Below are 11,079 nucleotides of genomic sequence, written 5' to 3'. Positions count from 1 at the left end.
CCCTTACCTTTCACTAACCATCCCCAAAAGTTATTACAGTCCAAATAAAATAAAGAATAAATTTTTCAAAAATTAAAAATTACAACCAAGGATAGCCTAATTCAGACTCCTTGTCTGAAGTATGAAGTAAACCAACTCCAAAGATCATGCTTCAAAGCCTTTATCCCACTTGGGTGTATTACAGTTCCCTAAGAGTTTCATAAGAACTCCGGGCAGTGCTTACACCCAAATGTATCACCATATTAAGCCAAAGTGCAGTGTGGAAGGGCCAGCCCTCAAGCATCCAAGTTCAGAGGGAACTCAAGGTCCCAAGTCAAGGATCACAAGAGGGGGGCAAAACTTAGGAACTAAGAGAAAGTATAAGTGCAGAATTCTGAAAGGGGGAAAAGGGAAAGGGAAATAGCACACATAGGGATATAGGGAATGAGGAGTTGCAAGAGGTAAAAACAGGCTAGTGGGCATAACCCAATAATGGGAGATAATGGCACACCCATAAACCTATTGGAATACATTATTTAGAGGTTAGGATCCCCTAAGAGATCAAGTTCATATCCATAGACAATAAATTGTATATTGCTATGTTTTAAACTGTAACTCAAAGCACATAAATGGAAATAGGGAATAAAGATTCATAGTAGAAACAAGCAAAAGGGAATCAACATGCTAGTTTAAGTATTTAACTCTGTAGAAGTAGTAAAGTAGACATAGATGCAGAAAGCTGTAAGTAAACACATTGTGGGGATGCTGAAATTTGAAATTAGGACATACCAGTTTCAAATAAACAAGTAGAGAAAAATACAGTAGTCTGGTAAAAACCTCAGTGCATACAAGAAGAGAGAGTTTTATTATGTGCGAGTGAGAATTCAGAAGAGATTCTGATGTTGTGAAGTCTATAGTGTGTGTTTGTAAAAAGGGTCGTGCCTTTTATAATGTAGAAAGCAGGCAGAAATAAGGTAATAAAATAGTTTGAAAATTGATTGTCAATCAATTACACAAGGCTTCTCTTAATTAAGGGATTCAGCTTCAAAATGAGTAAAACCATTTAAGGAAAGGAATTGAATAAACACTTTGTGTAAAGCATGAAATTGAGGGCAAATACATAAATGTTATTTAAGGACAGGGTTTTGATAGTATACGGTTTGTGCAAATAAGGTAAGGGAGTCAATTAACATCCAGTAAATCACAAGGTCTAAGATTTGGTATGAATGAACCAAGTCAAAAAAAGATGAAGAAGGGTTTTACTTAAGTCGAGTAACAGAGGAAATCAACAAACAATGGAAAGGGAATCAATTAAACCCATATTCAGAGGGAAGTAGGAACTAATCACAAATTCAAAAGCTACTTTAAAGGGAAGTCTATCATATATAAGGAGCATGCAAACATGTTAATCATGATGGAAGACTGTAGTGTCATTGTAAAGTCAGTAGAAAATCAAGTATAGAAAAGTTTAGCAAAAGGTCAGAGTCATATGAAAGCAAGGAATTGGTCTGAAAGAGTTACGGGGTTTTGAAATAAACCCTAAGTTCAATCAAATCATATAATCAAGATTGGCGGAACCCCCAAATTCTAGGGTTTCCACATTGAATCAAGTGCAGAAATGAGAAGGCAAGTAGTTGAAACAGGCTCAGAGGTTTCAGAGTTGTAACCTCTTGCATGCTTCTTTCATCAACAGAAACTCATGAGAAAAATATGATAGAAAAGTAACATGTGGAACACAGTAGAAGTACTCAAAAGAAAAATACTGATAGGAACAATAAAAGAAACATGCTTAAGAGATTTTTCAGAAGAAACTTAAACATGGCTTAATAGAAGGAAAATAAGGAAACTTAAGAACTTAGCAGGAAAATACAGTAGGAGAAGCATGCTGGAACATAGTAGAAGACAAAAAATATATGAACACAGTAGAAACTAATATGAGTGCATAGTATGGAAAACATGGTAGAAGAACATACAAGCATGGAGTATATAAAATTCAGTAAAAGAACATACAAGAACAGAGTGTAAAAACTCAGTAGAAGAAAATACAAGAACGGGGTGTAAAAAATCAGTAGAAGAACATACAAGGTAGAAGGAAAACATAGAACAAAGTAGAGGCAAATACACACAAAAGAAAAGGAAAAGAAAGTCATAGAAACACTTAAGCATTTTCCGAAAACCCTAGATCGGAAACGAAGCGGTTTTGAAAGAAAAGTTAGGGAAATCATTTGAAAACTCAAGGAGAGCACATATACACAACAGATCTAAGGAAATCGGAGAAAACTTTGAAGGGTTAGGGTTTCAAAAGAATCCTAGAATTGAGATAGGCTTTGAAATGTCACCGATCTAAGTCGGCGCGATCGGAATCAGGCTCAAACCACCATGGTACGCCGGAGTAAAGCCGAAGATGGCCATGGAACCTTGAATTAACAGAGGTCTGGGTGCAAACCTTCGAGGTCAGGCCTCGAATCTTCAGGTATCAGGCGCGTGGGAGAAAGAGAAGGTGAGTATAAGACTCCCATAGCCTGAGAAGCCATGGATTCCGGTGGGTTTCAAGGTGGAGGTGGTGGTAAGAGGCGGTTAGGGTTTGGGAATGTTCGAGAGAGTTTAAGAGTTCAGAGGCGGCTGGTTAGGTGAAATGTTTTAAGGTTAAGGGGTGTTGGTGGATTAAAAAAGGAAATGAGGGTTTGTGGCCGTTGATCAAAATGATCAATAGCCTGGATCAAAAGGGGAGTCGGGCGGGTTGAATTAAACGGGCCAGGGGTCAGGTAATTTAGAAATAGGTCCGGGTAATTTAAAATTGCAATTGGGTTCAATTGGGGGGTTGATTTGGGCTACAATTGAAATGAAATAGGGCTAGTATTTAAATAGCCACTTTTCACTTATTTATTTTATAAAAATAGTACAATAATCTCTGGAAATAAATTAAAGGTATTAAAATAATTAATAATACGTAATTATCAATATATGTTCACATATTAAACAAAATAAAAGGACATGGATACCATGGAAAAACAGAAAACGAGCTAGGAAAAGGGTGAATAGTAATTCCGACACTATTCATCAGCCATAATTCCGGAATCCGGCGGTGGATTGTCGCAAATTTGGTGTCAAAAGAACCCCTTTCTCTTTGCGGACAATCCCCATTTGGTTTCATCATCAAATCCATAGCCATTTGGGACAGATCTTAAATTTTTCTACACTATTACTGTAGCTCCGAGAATTTCCAGATTTTCAACTGGGCATCTGTCTCCGCGATGTAGTGTAGCAATCTACTGTAACGTAGTTGAAACTGTTGCGTAATAGAGCCCTTCCATGGCAGCAAACATCTCTCCCCAGCCTTTGGTTGTGGGAGAGCAGAATTCAAACTCTAATGAAGTTATTCCAAACATTAACAACATTCGTACATATGCAACAAGTTTGAATCACAAACAATCTGCCGCACCTCTCACAAAAACGACTTTGAAACCTTTTGAAATTTTTCATGGAATCCCTACGATTCAGTTTTCATTGGAGGAACGTGAAGAATTTGCAAAGGAGGAAGGATTACACCAAGCTGTGATCATTAAATTGTCTAGCGATGCACTAAATCTGCAGGTTTTAAGGAATAATCTGCCGAAAATCATTAGCATCAAAGGTAATTGCTTGTTAGGTTCATTGGCCCAACGGCAACTCTTAATTCGTTGTGATCAATATGAAGATTATGTGTGTTGTTTAGTGAGAGCTGTGAATTACTTTCAACACAATGGAAAAGAGCATCAATATAGAGTTTTTCCATGGACTGTTGGTTACAATCCTAAGGAAGAAACCTCTAAGGCTGCTGTTTGGATTTCCCTGCCGAACTTGTCGCCAGAACTATTTGCACATAAGGCTTTACTATCTATTGCAGCACTAGTGGGAAAACCTATTGCAATTGATAAGGCAACTCAAATAAGATCACGTCCTAGCACAACAAGGGTTAAAGTGATTGTGGATGTACTGGACACACTTCCTGAAATGGTTAGGCTTCAATATCTTGATGCTAAAACTGGTAAGATTGTCGTTGATTACCAGGAAATTATGTATGATAATTTGCCTTCGTATTGTTGCCATTGTAAGCACCAAGGACATGAAGAAAATCAATGCCGACGCTTAAATGGAAAGGCAGTTCAAGTTGCTCGTGTTTGTGATGAAACAGTTGAGAATGAGCATCAAATAGTTGAAAAATTGCAGGGTGATGCAAGAGTGTTTTTGAATGCTAAGAGAGCCGGGCAACAACTTATAGAAGGATCACAAAGTGATAAGAACACTAGGCAGCAGGTGTGTGATGATTTGAGTAAAAGAGCAGATGCTACAGGTGTTCGAGATGCTGTGCAATTAGAAAAAACTGGTGGAAGTAAGGGTCCAGTTGTTCATGATCGAGATATGAATTCCAAGGTTGAAGCAGCTGGTGTATCTATGGTTTTGGAGGCTGGGCAACCTGGTAAAGTAAGGGATTAGATTGAGCCTCAGAATACTAATCTTATCACTACAGGTACTGGGCAAAATACTCTAGCGCAAGGGCAGAAAATAGCAGTTGTTTCTAGTGTTGCTACAATTCCAATTTCTACAGCTCGTGCTAGGGTATCGACGGAATTGAATCCTGTTACAGTTCCTATATCTGTTCGTGCTTCAGCAGGGGTTACTAAAGGACCAGGGGATAAGCAAAAATCTGATGAAGTTGAGCGTCAAACAGTTAATGCACATGTGATTCTTTATGCAGGCCAAGCTGGTGCAATTCTAGAAAACAAAACTGATGCTCCTGAGTTGAAGAAAATTGTTGATCGAGTGGTGTCTAAGATTGATAAACCTACTGTTGCAAATACAAAATCAGCAGGTTTACAGGCTGAAACTAATGACGCTTCTAAGGAAGGTGTAAAGAGTGATAACATTCATGGGAAAAAGGCTGAAAACTGGACAATGGTGTCCAGCAAAATAGGATCTCCAAGAAATAAAAAAGTGCAGCAGCTGGCGCAAAAGCAAGGAGTTGAATTTACTAATTCTTTTGATGCCTTAAGCAACGACTAGGAACAAGTGGTGAATAAGGAGAGGAAGAGTATACAGCAGGTTCTGATGCACGAACCTTTTTGGATGATACTGCGACGACTATGAAACAGTGTGATCGCGAGGCAGCTACAAAATCTGGGATGCATAAATCTCCAGGCAGTCTAGAACAACAGATACGTTCTAATGCAGAGGCACACAACTCCAATGCACCTACATTGCATTTCTCCAATCCACAGGTTGAACAAATCATTAAAGATGTTCAAAAAGAAATGATGATGAACAATCCCATGGTCAAACAACCTTTGGTCACCTTAAACAAATCTGTTTTTGAGGTTCCTTCTCAGTCAATGGAATATTGTGGAGAGGTTGAAGGTGAAACTGGGCAACTTATGTTATCAACGGGGAATAACAATGATGCTATACAAGGAAATTTGAGGCTGATGGCTATCAAGTCTAAACTTTGGCAAGAACAACGGGAGGATGATGATGAAGAGGATTGGGGAGATGGTTTTGCTGGCTATTCATCAGAAGAGGCTGATCGTGAGGCTAATCATGAGAGTGAAGGTGAGGAGTTTGATTCCTTAGCGATGGTAATATCTGAACGAGTGTCAGCAGCAAGTCCAACGAGCAATTTGAACTCCAATGCTCCTGCATTCGTTCCCAGAAATCCTTCATCTCCAGCTTTTCAAAATGCAGTAGCTGGAACACCTAAAACTACTGTGCAACAGCAGCAAATTAATCCCAACACCTCAAACACAAAGCCTAAGGGTGATCGAACAAAAACAGGAACACCAACATCTGGGCAGTTCCAAACTGTGACAACAAGTGTTACTGCAAGAACATCTACAAGGCAAGGTACGCCAGCTGCAACTCATATAGGTGCAACATCGACCAAACAGGCCACGTCAGGTATCCATACAAGTCCTATTGAACAGCAGCAACAAAATGATCCAAACGCTACAGCTAGGACTCCTACTGGTGATTGCAAAACAGTAACAATTTCACAGGTTGGGCAGCAACAGCTCGTAACCACTGCTCCAGTTATTTTGTTAGACGAAAGACAACTTTTGGATGCAATGGTAAGTCCTGATCCTAAAAAAGCTTTAAATCATGCTATTTCAAGCACTGGTGATGAGAATATGAGCAGGAACAAATCACAACAAAGTAAGGCAAGTCTGGTTACTGCACAAGCTGGCAATACATTGATGACTCAGGGTGTTTCTCAAGACATGTCAAATCCACTATTGGTAGGTAGAGATATATATGAAGAAGGGGAGGAAGATGATATCTTAAATCAATGCCGGGCAGAGGCATCAAGAAAAGGTGACCTATCACCTATGCATAGTGGAAAAATAAAGAAGGCACATATAAGGAAAAATAGTTGGGACGACAAGGTCAGCGATTTTTTAAATGTTAGGCGACCTCTAATGAGTGTTGACAAACAAAAGAAGGCTGCCCCAACTACATCTACAAAGTCCAATCATTTAAAAAAGAAATCATGATTTTTGAATACATCTTGAAGAATTGGGGTTGTGATGAAAAAGAATTACAACTTGAAGAAATTACAAGTTCGGACAAGGAGGGACAACATTTTAATTCCTTCATCATTTTATTCTACCATTATATTAGTATACTCATTTGTAATATCATCACAGAGTATGTTACAAACTCTGTGATGATCATTGAATATTTGGTACTTTCTAGTTCTTATTTTTTACATGCATGCTAGTAGGTGAGGTTTTTTATGCCTCAATAAGATTAGTAAGGTAAGGTTTAGCACGGTTTGTGTTTCCTTGGTCCTATGCCTTTGGAAATTATCCACACGGCTATAAGATTATATGCCCTCGTGAGACTTTGCAGGCAGCTACACCATGAATCCTCTACATGAGGCTGCCATAGGCAATGTGAGGCGCAAAGGAGTGATTATATAGCCAAGACATATGGGTAACAATACCGATGTTATTGTCCCCCTTATTTGTACTTTTCCTAATTGTTGTATTTTTCTTTTCTTCTATTAATAAAAAACTAGCCCTAGGCACTTGACTAGCGGATTGCCAAAAAAACAAAAATAATACGTAATTATCAAATTAAAAATACTGGAGTCAATTTATAATTATGAAAATAATTAAATAGGCTAAAATTGCAATTATATGCAATTTAACTTTAAAAATGCTAAACAAATTTGTAAAAATATGCAAAAATAATGCCAGCTATATTATAATATAAATATGAGAATTCAATAACTGAATCACCCAAAATGATAATTTTGGGGATAATTATTGAGTTTTTCTTGATAAAATAAGGCAATAAATAGATTTAAAAATCTATAAAAATTAAGAGAAAAATAGTAAAACATTGGGACATACTTATATATGCATAGACTTGCTATTTTGAAAGTATTTTGCATATGAAAAATATATAGGAAAAAATTGGTTATCAACACCTGCCTTTTATTTCTTGCATAAGGCTACCATTCTGCCTTTCGAAGTTAAGCTCTACCTCCATATGCATTTCCTGCATTACATAAGGCTACCATTCTGACTTTCGAGGTTAAGCTCTACCTCCATCTGCATTTTTTTGCATTGCATAAGGCTACCATTCTGCCTTCCGAGACTAAGCTCTGTCTCCATCTGCATTTCCTGCATTGCATAAGGCTACCATTCTGCCTTCCGAGGTTAAGCTCTACCTCCATCTACATTTTTTTGCATTGCATAAGGCTACCATTTCGCCTTCCGAGACTAAGATCTATCTCTATCTGCATTCTCTGCATTGCATAAGGCTACCATTCTGCCATTCGAGGTTAAGCTCTACCTCCATCTGCATGGCTGAAAGATCGCCCCTTCTACATCCTGCATCGGTTGAAAGATTGCCACTTTATTTACATTTTTGCATCGGCTGAAAGATCACCAATTTATTTACATTCTTGACGGCTGAAAGATCGCCACTTTATTTACATTTTGCATCGGCTGAAAGATCGCCACTTTATTTACATTTTGCATCGGCTGAAAGATCGCCACTTTATTTACATTCTGCACGGCTGAAAGATCACCACTTCATTTACATCTTGCATCGGCTGAAAGATCGCCAATCTATCCAAAGGCGTCATTGTTCGGAGGCACCACTTTCATAGCCCGCGAACGTCATGCCATGGCCTGAGGACCCTTTTTATCTTTTGCATATCATTATTCAAAGGCGTCATAGTTTGGAGGCATCATTCTCATAGTCCGAGAGCATCATTTCATGGCCTATGAATCCCTTATCATACGCTTTATGGCCCAGGACGTCATGGTCTGAGGACGTCATCCTAACCGTCCAAAGACAACATTTATGGTCCGACGGGAACTTGCATCACATTTAAATTTCCGCACAATATACACTTGTATTACTTATTTGCAGGTAAACCGACGAGCAACGACCATCTCAACAGGAGCAATCCCGCTCCAGTTCCCGCAGCCCTACTAAACCTTAACCATTCAACCTAATCTGAATATTGCGCCCGTTCTTGAAAAGTCTCCATCGGCATACTCCGCCGACGGATCCGGAACTACATATGGTCTGATTCCTATAAGACTAGGGATATGTAGGCAGCATAGGAACCAGAGCACGGTCAGCCTCTTTATACCATTTCGTTCGGTCAAAATTGGCCATCATATCTTTACCCGACAACTCTTTCATCCTTCCCGAGTAAAGAGGGGCAGCTGTTGATACCCAATTTTCCCTGTATATTTTCATATGCAAAATACCTTTCAAAATAGCATGTATAAGCATATATGAGTATTTTCCAAGGCTACATTATTTTTTCTAAATTTTTCAAAGATTTTTAAATCAATTTACTACCCTATTTTACCAAGAAAACCCAATAATTATCCCTAAAATTATCATTTTTGGTGATTCATTTATTGGAGTCTCATGTTTATATTAAAATATAGTTAACTTATTTTTTACGCATTTGTACAAAATTATTTGTTATTTTTTAAGGATAGAATTGCATAATTGCAATATTAGCCTTTTTAGGTTTAAATTCGTTTCATATGCGTAAAATGAGATTTTATATTTTTAATTGATAATTATGTATTATAAATCATTTTGGTTCTTTCAATTTATTTGCAGAAATTAATTTACTATTTTTCATAATTTTAAAAGAGGAAAATTGGCTATTCAAATAATAGCCCAATTTGTTTCAATTTTAGCCTATAATCGGAATCCCAAATTGGACCCCAATTTCAGATTACCCAACCCATAACCTTGTTAAATCCTAGCCGTTGATCAAAAAGATCAACGGCCCTCATCCGTCCTTACCTTTTTTAACCTAACGACCCCCCTAATACCCCTCATTTCCCCTCACTCGTCTCTATCTCTCTAACCTCTGGTTCTCTCTAGAACCTTCTCCCATCCCCTCCTCTCCGATGAATCCTTTTCACCTTCTCCGGCCAACCTCTAACCTAGATCCTTGGTGGTTTCACCACCCACCAAGCCACCTATGGCTCCTTACGTTTGGTTAACTAGAACTCCATGACTCGACCCTGAAAGGTTGTGTCCAGACCTCTGTCGATTCGAGTTCCACGGCCATATCCAACCCCGTTCCGGTGAGCTATGTCTATTTTGAAGCCTAGTCTCGACTCCTCTTGCTTAGATCCAAGCCTTTCTCATCACTTGGGTTCCTCTGAAAACCTTAGTTGTGAGGTTTTTCTGATCTCTCTAGATCTTTTCTAGATCCATGCTTTCCTTAAGATTTTAAATGATTTTCCTGACTTTTCTTTCAAAAACTACTTTCAAAATCTTTCTTTTCCGATCTAGAGTTTTCTGAAAGTATTTAAATGTTTCTTTGACTTTCTTTTCCTTTTTGTGTGTATTTGCCTCCACTGTGACCTTGTATTTTCTTCTACTATGTTCTTGTATGCTTTTTCTACTGTATTTTCCTCTACTGTGTTCTTGTGTGTTTCTCCTACTATATTTTTCCATTATTATGTCCTTAAGTGTTCTTATTAAGTTCCACCTACTGGGTTCTGGTTAAGCTTCCTCTAAAAAAACTTCTTAATATTCTTCTCCTACTGTTTGTATCAATTTTCCCATTATGTTTTGAATTAGTTTCTTCTACTCTGTTTTCTTTGAGCTCTTCTGTTGTGTTATGCATATTACTTTTCTATCATGTTTCTCATGAGTTTCTGTTGCTGAAAAGAAACTTGTTAGAAGTTTCTGTTCTTTTTTTTGAGACCTCTGAACCTGTTTCGATTTAGCTACTTGCCTTCTCATCTTTGCACTCGATTAATGGTGGAAACCCTAGAATTTAGGGGTTCCTCCAAGTCTGGCTATGTGAGTTGCTTGAACTAGGGTTTTATTTCAAAAACCCTCAACTCTTTCAGACCAATTTCGAGTCTCTGAACTGAGTTTGGACATCCTTGTTTTCATGTGATTCTGACCTTTTGCTAAACTCTTCTAAGATCTTTTGCATTGGATCTTTTGTATGCTACTAGATACTATCTCCTTCTACATTACTGACTTAAGTGACAACCATTACCTACTGATTTTTGCGAAGGCACGAAATCTTCTTTCAACTCAACATGTTTATATGCTCTTTATATGTGATGAACCTCCCTCTAAAGGGGTTTTCAAACTTGTGATTAGTTCAGACTTCCTTCTGAATAGGTCTGACTGATTTCTTTCCATTGTTTGCTGATTTCCCTATGATTCGACTTAAGTTAAAAACCTTTTCTCATCTTTTCTGACTCGATTCATTCATGGACCAATAATTGCAAAATCTCAGACCCTTTGATTTACTGGCTACTAATTGATTTTCTTACCTTACTTGTACAACCGTGTATTTCAAGTTCTGTCCTTAAATAACTTTTTTATGTATTTTCCCCTAATTGCATGCTTTGCACAAGATATTTATTTGACTTCTTCCCTTAAATAGTTTTCTCGTTTGAATCAGAATTCCCTAATTAAGGAAGTCTTGTGTAATTGATTCTTAATTGACAATCAGTTCCTTAACTGTTTTCTTACCTTATTTCTGCCCGATTTTCACACTATAAACAACTCTTTCACAAACTCATCATCAACTGAGAATCCTTCTGAACT

The sequence above is a fragment of the Nicotiana sylvestris genome, chromosome 1, assembly GCF_000393655.2.
Source record: "Nicotiana sylvestris chromosome 1, ASM39365v2, whole genome shotgun sequence".
In the NCBI taxonomy this organism is placed as follows: Eukaryota; Viridiplantae; Streptophyta; class Magnoliopsida; order Solanales; family Solanaceae; genus Nicotiana; species Nicotiana sylvestris.
This window is presented reverse-complemented; position numbering follows the sequence as displayed.